General features: G+C 48.5%; 1 protein-coding gene across 3 annotated transcripts in view; it reads left to right on the top strand.

The window, feature by feature from the left end:
- PPP1R16B (protein phosphatase 1 regulatory subunit 16B) overlaps positions 1-16,117 on the top strand; it is a 135,221-nt gene that overhangs the window by 92,182 nt on the left and 26,922 nt on the right. The gene's annotated exons all lie outside the window — the stretch shown is intronic.

Below are 16,117 nucleotides of genomic sequence, written 5' to 3'. Positions count from 1 at the left end.
AATCTACTTCTCAGATAACCTTATGAGGTTCTAATTCCTCTTTTACAGGTGAGGGAACTGAGGCTCAGATAGAGGCAGTGACATGCCTGAGGTCAGATCACTGGGAAAAGGGGTCTGAATTCTTAGCCACTGCACCTGTGTTTTCATGCCAGGCGCAATGCTTAGGTAGATTGCCTGTCCCTCAGCGGTACGTTTTGGTGGCTTCTCTCCAGGGTAGGAGTGATTGTAGCCCTTTTATCTGTCTGGCTCAGAGCCTGGTGCTGGGTGTGATGACAGGACACGGATGCTCCCGGCTGCAGATCCCCAGCTCCCGAGACCTAGGGTCAGGTTTAGTTCTAAGACATGAAATCATCATGGCAGAGCAAGCCCAGAGTTCCAGTGTGGGGCTACTGGAGTCTCTTACCAGATGAGTGGTTCTGGGCAAGGTAATTAAACTCACTGTGCCTCAGTATCCCTGTTTGTAAAATAGCCTCAATCAGAGCGGCTGCCTCCTTCCTGCCCAGGGCAGTGGTAGGGCTTCAGTGAGCTAATTCCTGCACGGTGCTAGGCACACAGTAAGTGCTCAATAACGTGAGCTCCTGCTATCACTGACTTGTTAGACACTGATGTATCTGCTCTCTGTTCCCCCATCTGGCTGAGTCCCGGGGACAGGAGGGTTGAAGGCAGTCCCTTTTTATCTGTAGCTGGGAGCTCCAGCAAACGATCCCCAGGTCCCAGGGGAGGACATTCCCAGCAAATGACTCCCAAGTCCCAAACTTAACCACCTCCAGCAGCTGCCCTGGTCCTTCCCCAGCCAGGCCTTGCTAAGGACAGTGGGTTCCAGAAGCTCTGGAAAACCTGCAAACTTGTTCCTCTCCCAGCCCAGCCAGCTCTCCTCTGATAAGAGAGTGGATTTTTCCATTTCCTGCAGCAGAAATGCTCCTGTTTCCCCCCTGCCCATCCAGCTGCCCTGATTTCTGCTCCTGAGCAGGCAGAAGATGGGTATCTCAATATTACAGGAGATGGTGCAGCAGGAGGGGAGAGTACAAAGGACCAGGGACCCGGGGGCAGGTGGGCCTGGTGGCAGGCAGCATACCCTATTGAGGGCAGACATCTCTGTTCTGATGTGACAAGGGAGAGAGTCTGTATCAGAAATGACAAAACAGAACACCAGCAAATAAAACCCCAGCCAGCAAACAGGAAGCAGGTTCCGGATAAAAATACCATCTTTTTTGCAGCTGCAGCCTCCACTATGCAGGTTTCAGAAGGTCACGCTCTTGACAGGAAACGCGACTGCTTTTGGAGGGCAGAAGCGACTGAGTTGGGGCTGGGGGTGAGACGATGGGGAGAAAGGTGAGTGACAGCTGGCTCTTGGGGACCTGTGCCCCCTTCATTCCTTGGCAGGTGAAGACGTTGAACCTGATCTGCTCACGCGCCTCCTGGCCACGAGCCCACGGTCCGCCTTGGACATCCATTGATTTCTTCCTCTCCTACCAGAGACTTTTATTGTGAGAATTAAGTGACTGTGGTTTTCAACATGCTTTGTTAGCGGAAAAGCGCTGCGCCAGAGATCAGCAAACTTCTTTTGCAAAGGGCCAGATAAGAAATATTGTAGGTTCTGTGGGTGGTACAGTCTGTTACCACAGAGAAAGCAGCCATAGGCAATATATAGAGTATGTGTTTCAATTACATTTCACTTACGGACACTGATATTTGACAGTCATGTAATTTTCATGAGTCACAAAATATTCTTCTTTGATTTTTTTCCCCCAACTACTAAAAAACACAGAAAGCATTCCTAACATGTAAACCGTTCAAAGTGGCAGGATTTGAAAAAAAAAAAATGTGGCAGGATTTGGCCATTGGACCATAGTTTGTGAACCTCTTTGCAATACCAACAAAGAGGTTATTATTATTGTTGGTCGCTGTTTAACTTCCTACCCAGCGCGGGAATCCCAGCTTCAGCATTTGCTTCGTGGGGTCAGCCAGCTTGAGACCTCATTTCTGCCCTAGAAACTCTTAGCAAAAATATAGTTCTTACCATTCGCCTACCATTCTGTTTCTGGTTTTAGTTTTATAGTGAAATTAGAAAATCCTGATTATAAAGGTTGTCCATACCTAGTTTTAAATGTTTGGAAAATTCTGGCAACCATAAAATAAAAGTCCCTGATAGCCACAGTTAATATCTTAATTTTTTTCCCAGTGAGAAGTGTGTATCTGTGTGGACACATGCATTTTTCCTTTCCAATGCATTTTTCCTTTCCAATCGAGATTGCATTGAATGTATAGTTTTGGTTTTTTGTCTTTCCATTCTATGTTATATATCAAGCATTTTCCTATGTCATTAAAAATTCTTTAAGATACCAGCTGCAGAATATTCCATTACATGGATGTTCCATATTTTACCTAAGCAGTCTCAAATGTTTAAACATTTGGGTTGCTTTCAATATTTCTCAATTATAAGCAGTGTATGTAAACAATGCTACTGTGAACAACCTTGTCAATAAGTCTTCCCCTCCCGCCCCCAACCTGATCTTTTCTTTAGGCTGTCAAAATTGTGGTTTTGACTTACATACTGACAATTTGTGTTGCACTGAATTTTGCTTTACTGATTATGATTTCATAAGTTTTCCTAACTGCTAACAACTTCGCTTTCCCCACCTCATCAACAGCCCCGGGCAACCACTGATCTGATTTCTGTTTATGATTTTATTTTGAAGTATTTTTCAAAAATCAACCTAAAGTTAATTACCTCCTCTTCTTGCCCTGAATTCTATTCTGTATCACAGTGATGTCGCCACCCCCGCATTCCTTGTGTTTGCATTTGCCTGTTTTATATTTGAGCATCCTTTTATTTTCAGTCTCTCTGTTATTTTGTTGGGATGTATCTCTGGTTAGCAGCACATAGTTGAATTTTTTTCTTTTAGGCAACGAAATCTCTACTGCTTTATAGAGGAGGATAAATGATTTTGTTTATTGTTATAATGTTTGTGTTTTGGTCATCTAATTTCATGCTTTGTGGCATTTGTGTTTCTGTTGTTTCTCTCATTTTGTGACTTTCATGAATACTATGTTTATTTGCTTTTATCTTTTCCATTGATCCGGAAGATATAAATCCTGATTTTAATTTCTCTGGTGGTTACCTTTAAAACGTTCAAAGATCTTGTTTAATTTCCTCGGTCAGACAGGCGGAAGGAAGCCCAGATTGCGATTTGTCCCTGTCCTGCATAACTCTGTGTTGAGGGAGAGAAGCAAGACACAGCATCTTTAGGAAGAAATTGGGAACTGGGCAGACAGGCGTGGGAAGTGGGGGGCTTTGGGACAGCAGAGGGGGATCAGGGAAAGCAGACAGAAGGTTCAAAGTGAGCAGATGGGAGCTAAAGGAATTTCCCCCTTCATAGGAAACTTGTTTTCTCTGCCTAAATATTGATAGGAATGGATTTTATTCTTGGTTATATTTGGGTGAGGACCTTTTGTCACTAGTTATGCCAGAACCACCAGTTGTGCCTGGAATCACCCAGACTAGAAATGAGTTTCAACACTTATTAGCTAAGTGAGCTTGAGCAAACCATAGTTTTCTTTTGAATCAGTTGATAATAGCACCTAAGTCATAGGGTTGTTGTGGGGATTAACTGGGCTGAGACATGTAATGTCTCAGCATAGTGCCTCACACGTGAAAAGTATTCAACGAATGCTAGATATTGTTATGATGGCTGTGAAGCCATTTTAGTGTTTATGTGTATGCAGCACCTACCTGCAGGCCTGGAAATATTTTTTATCTATTGCTTCCCTGGAGATACGATATAATTGGGCTGTTTAAAAAAATTAAGGAGAGAGAAGCAGAAAGAGCAATGAGGTGAGAGAGATGGAGTTGGGGACGCAACAGGAATTCAAGAAGAGGAGTGCAGGGCGTTTGGGCGGAGGGGAATTGGGATAAAAGCTAATACCTTGGAGAGTTCCTGGGTGGCCAGGCTCTGCAGGGTGGATGGGAGATGGGGTTCCTGGGTCTGCAGGGAAGCTGCAGGAGGAGCTGCTGGGAGAATTCTGGAAGCAGAATTAGTGAAGGACAGGGACCTGGCACAGCTGGGGACTGATGTGCTCATGAATGCAATGGGGGAAGTTCAGGGTCGTGCTTCTGGACCAGCAGTATCCTTGCCTTGAGTCCCTGAGATAAATTCCTGTGGGGGTGAGAGGGCGGGGAGGCCACAAGATACCTATGGCGTGAAGGAGCTGACAGAAGGGGAGGAAGGGAGAGGGACAGAGGGCAGTGTACACAGGCACAGTCTGGAGATTCGATGGAGAAACCTTGCAGACCCATGTCTTCTTCACATTAGATGAGTTAAATGTAGTTCTCCATCCCTTGGAGGAAATCTAGTACATAAATGTCTGCTCCTACATTATGAAGAGATTCCTTTCCCACCCTCGCTTTTCAGAAAGACTATGCATTTTTCAAGAGGATTAACTGTAGCTTCTCCCTGGTTGCTTTTTGTTTGCTTCGTTATTTACTTATTCTTCATTTTTTAGAGCAGTTGTAGTTTCACAGCAAAATTGAGGGAAGGTACAGAGGTTTCCCATACACCCCCTGGCCCCATACATGCATAGCCCACCCCCATCATCAACAACACCCATCACAGTGGTACATTCGTTACCATTGATGAGCCTACAAGGACACGTCACAGTCATCCAAAGACCATAGTTTACATTAGGGTTCACTCTTATGTTGTATATTCTATGGATTTGGACAAGTATATAATGACATGTATCCATCATAAAGGTATCACACAGAGTATTTTCAGTGCCTCCCAAAGCCTCTGTGCTCTGCCTCTTCACCCCTCCCCCCTCCCCAACTCCTGGCAACCACGGATCCTTTTACTGTCTCCATAGTTTTGCTTTTTCTAGAATGTCATATAGTTAGAATCATACAGTATGTAGTTTTTCACTCTCACTTAGTAATATGCATTTAAACTCGATAGCATATTTATTTTTAGCACTGAATAATATTCCATTGTCTGGATGTACCACAGTTTATCCATTTACTTACTGAAGGACATCTTGGTTACTTCCCAGTTTTGGTGATTATAAATAAAGCTGCCATAAATATCTGTATGTGGGTTTTTGTGTGGACATAGTTTTCAACTCCTTTGGGTAAATACCAAGGAGTGTGATTGTTGGATTGTATGGTAAGAGTATGTTTAGTTTTGTAAGAAACCATCGAAAGTGACTATAGCATTTTGTGTTCCCACCAGCAATGGATGACAGTTGTCTATATTTATGTGGGTCTATTTCTGGGCTCTCTATACTATTCCACTGATCTATTTGTCTATTATTTCACCAATATCACACTGCCTTGATTACTATAGCTTTATACTAAGTCTTAAACTCAGGTAGTGTCAGTCCTTCAACTTTATTTTTCTCCTTCAATATTGTGTTGACTATCCTGGATCTTTTGCCTCTCCATATAAACTTTAGAATCAGTTTGTCAGTATTCATAAAATAACTCATTTTTGATTGGGATTGCATTGAATCTATAGATCCAGTTGGGAAAAACTGACATCTTGGCAATATTGAGTCTTCCTATTCATGAAAATGGAATACCTCTCCTTTTATTTAATTTTTAAAATTTCATCCATCAGAGTTTTGTAGTTTTCTTCCTATAGATCTTGTACATATTTTGTTAAATTTCCCTGGTATCTTCAGTGTTATCTTCTCATAGAAGAAAAACAATTTTTCTTGTTCATTCTCTCAACAAATATTTGTTGAGCTCTTACTCTAGGTGCTGGATACCCCAGATAAGAAGACGGACAAGATTTGCCCACATAGAGTTTATATTCTAAAGGGTCTGAAATCATTTTTCTGGCACACACCTAATACTAGATATAAGTTACATATGTCCGGAGACATCTGGGTAGCTGATACGAGTCTCTGTCAAAAACTCCTGCCCAGCTCAGCCATGTGCCCTGGGCATGGAGGCTCTAGAAAAGAGATTATAGCTTCATGTCTGGTGCACCCTTGGCCATCTTGTCCTCACAGTCATGTGGACATCAGAGATGCTAAGACAGAAACTGGCCTCTTTGCATTATATAAGCCAAGGGATGAAGATTCTCTCTGAGATGGAAAAGTCTGTGGCCCAGCCCAGCCTGGGAGCCTTGTTGTCCAGAGGACAAAGCATAAAATATCCCAAGGGAGGATGCTCTGGCCAGTTCTGAGGATTGAGTAGGAGCCAGGCAGGCTCTCCTGACCCCTGTAATCCTCACATATGGACCAGGAGCCTATGTCACAGTAGCTAGAAAGTTTGTGGTTCCTACTCCTCTACCCCTCCAGAGCTGATAGTCTAGTAAAGACACAGACAGATCCATACACAACTACATTATGGTGTTAAGTGTTCTTGTGGAGGGAACAGAAAGCACATGAGAAGGGTACCTGGCCCAGCCTGGGGAGGCTTCATGGAGGAAGGGACACTTAAGCTGAAACCTGGTTAAGAGTTAGCCAAGTGAAGTGAAGGCAGAAAAAGACAGACAGAGGGAATAGCACACAAGAAGGCTTACAAATGCAAGAGAGAGAGTGGTGCATGGGTGGTCCTGAAAGGGTCCATGGTGGTGAGGACGGATGATACCAGGAGAGGTGAGCAGAGGCCAGATCATATACAGCCCAGTGGCCAGTGGCCTCCTCCTTCCTTCCCTTCCATTAAGTAAAGATTGAATACCTACTGTGTACTGGCTATCATCCTCGTTCCTATGGGTACAGCGATGAATGCAACAGGTGCTTACTGACCTCACAGATCTCCCAGGCTGGCAGGGGAATGAGCTTACAGCAGGATGCTCAAGGTCAGCTTGGAGCCCCTTGTTCTCCTTTTAAAACTGAGGTATCATTCACATACTAGAAAATTCCCTCTTAAAAGTGTGCATTTTGTGGTCTTTGGTACGTTCACAAGGTTGTACAACAATCACCACTAACTAATTCCAGAAAAATTTCATCAAAAGGATACCCTGTATTCATGAGCAGTCATTCCTCATTCCCTGCTCCCTTCAGCCCGTGACAACCACTAATCTACTTTCTATCTTTATGGATTTGCCCATTCCGAACATTTCCTATAAATGGCATCACACAATATGTGGTCTTTCATTACTGGCTTCTTTCAGTTAGCATGATGTTTCAAAGGTACATCCATGGTGTAGCACATATCAGCATTTCATCCCTTTTTATGGCTACATAATATTCCACTGTGTGACTAAACCACATTTCATTTATCCATTCCTCCATTGATGGATATTGGGCTTGTTTCCACTTTGGGGCTATTGTAAATAATGCTACTATAAAATCTGTGTACAAGTTTCTGTGTGGACATGTGTTCATTCCTCTTGGGTCTATACCTAGGAGTGGAATCACTGGGTCATATGGTAATTCCATGTTTACATTTTGAGGAACTGCCAGACTGTTTTCCACAGCAGCTGCACCATTTTACATTCCCGCCAGCAATGTATGAGAGTTCCGATGTCCCCACATCCTTGCCAACACTTGTTATTGTCTGACCCCTCTTCTCGAATGGGCCCTGGAGGGGGCCTACCTAAGGAAGAGCAAGGCCTGGCTCCTGGGCCCTGGGCCTGGGGCTGTGACTTTGAGTCCACCCTCCACTGTGGCTGAGTCATCGCCCGGGATCCGGGGGTGCACTTCCTGCCTGTGGGATGGGCTGCACCAGTTCCTGCAGAAACCGTTAGACTTGACTCCACCCTCAGCCCAAGGCGGCTGGGCTTCCCTAGAAGCAGCTATTTCTGGCTCTTTCTGCTCCAGGGAGGAGCAGTAGTGGGTAGAAAGGTTGAAGTTGCTCAGTGGAATGATTTGGGAAGCACAGTGCACTGAGGACCCGAGACAACCTTGACTTGGGAGGAGAGGAAAGAGGCTGAGAGTGCTGGCCCTTCTGGCATGGTTAAAGCAGTAGGCTGGGCCCCCTGCAGCCCTGACAGCACCCTGAGGAGGGGCAGAGGGGGAGGGAGGGCCAGAGGAGTTGGTTTGACCAGACCCCAGGTGCTGGACCCCATGAGACTGAGCAAAGTGTAAGGGGAGGAAACAGGGCCAGCAGGGGGCATGACTTTCCAAGGAGGAGGTGCAAGCCTAGGGGGTGGGGTGCAGCAGCCAGAGGCCGGCCATGAGGATGCTTCGCATCAGGGATGGGGTGGGGTCTGCCTAGAACGGAGAGGCAACAGGAAGACAAACAGAGGAAGTGGTGGAGCTCAGGCTCGAGTCAGCCCCCGAGTTGCCACTCATTTGTCACGGGACCTCAAGCTAAGTGTTAACTTCCTGCCCCAGTGTCCTGTCTGCAACCTGCTCTAATAAGAAGGTTCTGGGATGACTGTTAGCGATCGTTGTCTTTATTATCATGTACTGAACAATGAACTGTTGGCAGTGGTCTTGATCTTTCTTCTAGCTTTTTGTCAATGGCTTTCTTCACGCTAATATCTGCATCCATCTTGCACATCTCTTTGCTGCCCACCTTCCCTTCCCCGTGTCCTTGTTTGCCGCAGTTTTAGCAAAGTGGTTAAGTGTTCAGCCTTTGGAGGTGGCCAGACCTGGGTTAAAATCCCAGCTCTGCCATTCCCAGACACGTGACCTTGTGCAAATCATTTCACATGTTCAAGCCTGAGCCTCAGTTTTCCCATTTGTGAATTGGGGTGATGGTAGCAGGCAGTTAATTTATAATAGCAGGTCATTAGTCCTCATAACTGGCTTAGGAAGACTAATGGATTTGATGGACAAAGTGCTTGCTGTACAGTCAGTGCTGGATTGTAGAAAGGACACCAAAGGTGCAGGAAAGAGGGAGTGAGGACTGGTCTCCTGGGTGGGAGGGTCATGATGGTGCCTGGGGCCTGGCCTGGAGGTGGGCTCAGGGACTCCTACGGTCAGCTGCCATGTCTGGCTGTATCGCCACTGGAGGCTTGGGGAGGGGTATTCGCTGCTTCATTTCTGTGCAAAATCCATGCCTGTTGCTTCTCAGTCCTCAAGTCACACTCTTTGTGTTGTGTCTGCAGGACTATGCATGTGTCCCCAGGGAGAGACCATGTCCCACCGTCCCAAGGCCCCCCTGAACAAGCAGCCTTGTGGGCCCCCAGAGCATTGCGCATTCCCTCCATTCCTTCCTGCCTTTGTTCATTCACACAATAGATTTTTTTAAATAAAAATTGTATATATTTGGGCTTCCCTGGTGGCGCAGTGGTTGGGAATCCACCTGCCAATGCAGGGGACACGGGTTCGAGCCCTGGTCCGGGAAGATCCCACATGCCGTGGAGCAACTAATCCCGTGCGCCACGACTACTGAGCCTGCGCTCTAGAGCCCGTGAGCCACAACTACTGAGCCCACATGCCGCAACTGCCGAAACCCACGTGCCTAGAGCCCGTGCTCTGCAACAAGAGAAGCCACTGCAATGAGAAGCCCCCGCACCGCAACAAAGAGTAGCCCCCGCTCTCCGCAACTAGAGAAAGCCCGCACAGCAACGAAGACGCAACGCAGCCAAAAATAAATAAATGAAAATAAATTTAAAAAAAATTGTACATATTTAAGGTACACAATGTGATGTTTACCTGATTAGTATAGTCAAGCTAATTAGCATATCCATCTCCTCATATAGTTACTTTTTTGGGGGTTAAAGGGTACAAAGTTGGTTAAAGGGTACAAAGTTGCCATTATGTAGGTTGAATACATCTATAGACCTGATGTGAAGCGTGATGATTATAGTTAATAATGGTGCTGTATTGAGTACTAGAAATTTGCTAAGAGAGTAGATTTCAGGTGCTCTCACTGCAATAGATATTTCTTGACCCCCTGCTCTGAGCCAGCCTCCATGCTAGACACTGGGGATACCAGTCGATGGGGCTCCCTGCCCTCATGGAGCCCCCAAAACTAAACAAATCACTATATAATTAATATATGCTAACTAATGACCCTATAATTATAAATTGCCATAGGAGCTACTGTGAAGCAGAAATGCAGGGTATTATGGGAGAGAATAACTCAGGCAACTCGATTGAGATCACGGAAGGCCTCTCAGAGGAGGTGACATTTCAGCTGGAATTGGAAGGAAGAAGAGGAGTTTGCTGCCCCAAGTATGGGAAGAAAGAGGGCTCTAGGTGCAGGAAACTGTGTGTAAAGGCCCTGAGGAGTTCAGTTTTTGTTTCGTTTTGCTTTAAGAAATGGAAGAAACCAGTGTGACTGAATTGGTGAGGGTTTCAGGGAGTGGGGTTTGGAGGGAGGGACAAAGTAGGGGTGTGGAGGGTCAGAACTAGATCTGACCTCCTAGGTCAGCACCTAGGAGGTAGTGGGAGGATGAGGCTTCATTCCTGGGTGTTGGGTGGGAAAGGAAGCGAGATGGGAAGGGAGGAGGGCTTGGTGAGTGGGTGTCCTGTGAACGTGATTGTGGAAGTCATGTGGCCAGGCGACAGCAGCTCAGCCCCAGGGCACCCCCAGCAGATGTAGGTTGTCCAAGGTCCGCCTCCAGTAAGCAGACACCTCTGCCTTGCTGTCCCTGATCCCCCAGGGCAGGAGCAGGACCCACACCTGTGGTTGTACATCACTCACCAGCCCGAGGTCAGGCGTTCTGCTCTGTGGGGTGGAGTGGGTCAGGTGGCAAAGAAAACACAAGCTTGTCAGCAGTGATTTCTCCCCAAAGGCAGCCGCCACCAGCTTCCTGCCGAGATGGGCCAGTTCAGCCTCGCTCGCTACAGCTGGAGACGGAGGGGAACAGATGGGCCTGCTTGGCCCAGATTCCAGCCAGATTGCCAGGGAGTTGTGGGTGGAGCGACGGGCTTGGCGCCAGGAGCAGGAATACATGAGGCGGGAGCCACCTCTTTGCCATCGCAGAGGGGTCTTGCCTTCACGGGGGGTGGTGGGGACATTGGCTGTGGCCTCACTGTGGTCCTTGAGCCAGCAGATGCTCGGAGCTCCCTGGAGAGAGATGACCTCTGTCTTTTAGGACCAGGTCAAGGGCTCTTGAGAAATGCAAGATATCCATGATTACATCTCCAGCACCCAGCACAGGGTGGGACCCGGCAGAGGCTCAGTGGTTGTTTTTTATATTTATTTATTTATTTTGCGGTACGTGGGCCTCTCACTGCTGTGGCCTCTCCCATTGCTGAGCACAGGCTCCGGATGCACAGGCTCAGCAGCCATGGCTCACGGGCCCAGCCGCTCTGTGGCATGTGGGATCTTCCCGGACTGGGGCACGAACCCGTGTCCCCTGCATCGGCAGGCGGACCCTCAACCACTGCGCCACCAGGGAAGCCCTATTTTTAATATAAATGATAGTAGTATCTTTCAGGCATTGTCTTACTTAATCCTCACAGCATCCCCACAAAAAAGATGCTGTTGTGATCCCCATTTTACAGATGAGGACACTGAGGCACAGAGAGAAGGAATAACTTGCCTAAAGCCACAGCTAAAGAAATGTGTGAGGACAGAGGGTCACTTGGACAAACTGATGGGCAAGCCTGGTGTTGGTGCTTTGGGGGCAGACCTGAGGGTGGGCAATCAGGAGAAGTGGTGGACATGCCCAGCTGGAGAGGAGAGCATGCCCTTCTTGTCTTTGTCCTCTCTGAGCCCCAGCCAACCCTCAGATCCCCCTAAGCCAGTTACCTCCATTGTACAAGGTGCTTGGAGAGCAAGAGAAGAACCTGGAGGGCTAGGAACATAGGATGGCCTGGTCAGGTTGACCAGGCTGCACACTGCACAACTCCAGAGCTAGCCATTCCCATAGACTATGCTGAGAACAGTGTCCCCCAGAATTGTGCAAGGTGGTAGCCCTGTAGGTGGACCACACCATGCAGGACCGTGAAGACCAGGGTCATCAAATCTTTTCTGTAAAAGGCCAGATAGTAAATATTTTAGGTTGTGCGGGCCATACGTCTCTGCTGTAAGTACTCAACTCTGGTGTTGTAGGGTAAAAGCATTCACGGGCAATATGTAAATCAATGAGTGCGGATGTGTTCCAAGAAATTTTAATTTATGGAACCAGGCTGCCTGCCAGATATGGCCCTTGCACCATAGGTTGCTGACCCCAGTGAAGGCCAAGGAAGGATTTTGAACTCTATTCTAAGAGCAATGTGGAACCACCAGAGGGTTTTAAGGAGGGAGTGAGAGAAGGCAACTTTGTGTTTAATTTGGCCCCTGAGATGTCTGACCATGACCCCGGGGCTGCCATGTTTCTTCTGTCCTGGTTGTGGGTCCCTGAGCCCTTCTGTCTGCAAGAAGAGGCTTGGCCTGGGACTCGAGGGCCTCTGATGCTTGCAGAGCAGAGGTCACTCTGTCCACTCTCCTTTCCCCCTCCTCCCCATACCAGCTCTCAGCCCGGCTCTGGTTACTCCAGCAATGCTGGTTCGCATTCCTCGCCTCAGGGACAGAACAGAGTAGCCTTGTGGCTAAGAGCCTGGGCTTAGAAATCAGAGGGTCTGATTTCCTCCACTCGGTTGCACGTGGCTGTGAGCTGCACTTCCCTGACCCTCTGTCTCCTGTTCTCCGTAAGAGGAATAATTAGACATGAACCCATGAAAGAAAGTGGTTCTGCATGTACCTGGGCACATAGGAGGCGTCCAGTAAGAACACACTGTAGATAGAAGAATCATTTTTCTTGCTGAACCCCAGAGGCAGGAAAACCTGGCCAGGCCCTGGGTGGTGGGGTCTTTGCTCCAATGAGTTGTGTCCAGAGCCAGGCTCCCAGCTAAAGCGTTAGTAGAACCACGGAGGGGGCCTTGGCTCGTGACTATCGACGGCTCCTTAGAGATGAGGATGACTTGTCCCACCTCTTGGGCTGAAAATAACTGCCCAACATTGAAGTAATTACATGTCTTAGGCTCCCGTGCCACGTGGAGAACACCCCGATAATTACTGCACACGGGCTCCCGTGCCACGCGGAGAACACCCCGATAATTACTGCACACAAAGGATGCTTTTGGCATCTGATGCTCCATTTTTGCCTCAAAGAGTGTCTCCTGGACCAGAAGCCTGGTCCACCACCCACCCCCAAAGGAGAACCTTCCAGAAACCCATCCTGCACAGGGACATCATGGTCACTTCCACTCTCCCAAAGGCCAGCTGTCAGGCCCAGGACAACCCCACCAGCCCGTGGACAGGCTGGGCCACAGTCTTCAAACATGGCCTTGAGGCTGAGAACAGCTACCGTCCATCCTGGTAGGAGGACACTGCCGGCAGCACTGCATACTCCAGATGCGAGCCATACGGGTCAGCACTACAGGGTGGTCTGCTGTGCTCAGAGATGGAGAAGCTGTGTACTTGGACTGAGCTAAGGGTCTGCCAACTAGGTCAGGGTCTATAAAGGTTGTTGAGGATTTACCATGTGCCAGGCCTTAAGGAAAGAGCAGTAAGTGCCAGGTCACTGTCCTGCCCTACAGAGGCAGACCCAAAGTCTACCATAATTACTCAAATTGTTACTTAATTACGGTTGTGATAAGGCTATACATGAGATGTATAGAAGCTCAGGGCATGCAGACCAGGGGGAGTGCCTTCGTCTGGAGAGTTTGAGGGGAGATGTACAGGATGAGGAGTGAGACAGGTGTGTGTGTGTGTGTGTGTGTGTGTGTGTATTAGAGATGGATGCATGGATGTGGGTGGATAGATGGTTGGTGGATGGGTGGAAGACTGGATGGATGCTTGGATGAGGGTGGACGGGTGGATGGATGGGTGGATGGATGGGTGGATGGGTGGGTGGATGGGTGGATGATTGCGTCTTCCAGGCAATGGGAACAGGCTATGCAAAACTCAGAGGCCAAAGGAAGTATGGTGACTCCGTAGCTGACAAAAGACCATTGTGGAAAGTGTTTGGAGTTTAAGAAGTGAGACTGGAGAGGTAGGTAGGTTAGGAGTCCTGTGTACAGCTGAGCAAGCTGTGCACTGCTCTGCCCTGGGCTGGGGGGTGCCAGTCTCACAGACCACAGTGTGAATGGTTCCCCCTGGAATTGTGCAAGATGGAGGTCTGCAGGCAGGGAACACATCGTGCAGACCTTCTATGCCATAGTAAGAGTTTTGGACGTTGTTCCCAGAGCAACGGAGTGCCACAGAAGGGTTTTAGCTCTTGGCGATGGGGCTAATTTCCATGTATAATGCCCCAAAGCAGCACTGTCCAATAGAAATTTCCGTGAAGATGGAAATGTTCTATTTCTGCACTTTCTAATATGGTAGCCACCTGTGTCTGTTGACCACTTGAAATGTGGCCAGAGCGACTGAGGAAGTGAATTTTGAATTTTTATGAGTTAACATTTGAAAGCCATGTGAGCTAGATGTGGCTAGTGGTTCCAGAGGACCTGACTGTATCTGGTGTAAACTCCTTTCACTCTGACCCCCAGCAGCAATGAAAGCATCTAGGGCAAGTCTGCCGGAGATGTCACCTCTTGCCAGGATGCTGGGTGGAGGCCTTAACCACCCCTTCACAGGGGCCTCTGTTCACACTCAGGCCAAGGATGCCACTGGGGCTTTGGGTCCGGGAGCTGGGACTAATGAAGACGGCCCCCATCCCCACTGCTCCAGAGACCTCACCTTCTTCCCCAGCACTCGCTGGGGGTGCCGAGCAGGTATTCAGCCTGCAGAATGGATGGCCTTCCCTCCGCCGTTCACAGGTCACTCGAGTTTGTTCCTCCACAGCAGAGGCAAATCTAGGAGGAAACCACTGCGTCCCTGCCCCATTGCGTGGGTGGTGGGCTGTAGTGTGGAGATAGCACCCCCAGTGGGCATCAGGGGCTGTGCAGTTTGGCTCGTGCTTTGAGGAAGCCAAACTGGGTGGGAGTGGGAGGGGCTCAGAGGGGCCAGGCCCAGCCTGCTTCTCCCATTTGCAGGACCCAGGCCTCAGTTCCTGGCGTCATGAGGGCCTCACACACAAGCCAGCTTGTGTAGTCAAGTTCCTCCATTTGCTCTGCAAACGGCCACCCCTTGGTCACCCCTGCAGCCTAGAGGTGTATTTTCCCACTGCATGGTCCACACTTGGGAAGGTGGATCTGGGGAAGAGACCTGTGCAGGCCCTACCTTCGGGCTTGGAGACATTTGAACAGGGAAGGGTAAGATGGGCCAGGAGAGGAACCATGGGCTTTAATGGACTCCATGGGCACCTCACCCCATGGGAGCTGTGCAGCTGGAGGCTGGCCAGAGACGGGTATCCTAAAGCTTGGAGGCCATGGCAGGGGCTCCTGCTGCTGGCTGGAAGGGGCCTGCAGGGCTGGTGGGTTCGCTCGTTTGATGTCGGTCTCCTGCTGCCCAGACTCTGAGCCACACGAGGGCAGAGCCCATGCCTCTCGCTCCTTGGTGTATCCCAGCATCATTCCGCAGGCTGGCATACAGTAGGTGCCTAATATGTGTGTACTGACTTCATGAATGAACGCACTGAAGACTCCCTGTGCTCTGGCCCAAGTTTCTGAGCAGGTGGACTTGAATATATTGATATGATGATGTACTACCAGTATGTGTGTGCTGACCCTCCCTCTTTCCCTTTGCCCTTGGGTCCAGGATGGGAACTAGGGCTTGAATGGGTTGGGGAGGATGGAGAAGGAGGGAGGGTCCCCTTGGAAAAGGGGAGGGAGTGGTCCTAAGCAAGTGGTCCTAAGCAAGAGGGTCCTAAGCAAGTGGCTAGAGTTCTCTTTGCCCTCCCACGCCCCAGCTCCCTCCCCCCTCCCACCATCCCTGAAAACACACACACACACACACACACACACACACACACACACACACACATTAGACAAAGGTCTCAGGATGGAGGGCAGTTAAAGCCTCTGCTTAAAAACCTCAAGGCTCAGTAGGGCCAAAGCAGAGACATTTGGCACTTATGGGTGCAGGGACCTGCAGTGTTAATAAAAATAATAACAACCTCCACAACAAGTGCTGATGCTCAAACCATGTGCCAGACACCATGCTAAGACCCTGCCACAGCTCACCTCAGTTATTCCACATGATGTCCTGGTGAGGTGGGATTAACATCATCCCCATTTTATAGAATAGAAAACTGAGGCACAGAGAGGGAAGTGTCTTTTTTATATATATATAAATTTATTTTTGTTTATTTATTTATTTTTGGCTGCATTGGGTCTTCGTTGCTCTGCATGGGCTTTCTCTAGTTGCGGCGAGCAGGGGCTACTCTTCATTGCAGTGCACGGG

Source organism: Orcinus orca, chromosome 16 (genome assembly GCF_937001465.1).
Source record: "Orcinus orca chromosome 16, mOrcOrc1.1, whole genome shotgun sequence".
NCBI classification, from domain to species: domain Eukaryota; kingdom Metazoa; phylum Chordata; class Mammalia; order Artiodactyla; family Delphinidae; genus Orcinus; species Orcinus orca.
Note: the sequence above shows the minus strand (reverse complement) of the source record. Positions and strands in the feature narration are given on the sequence as shown.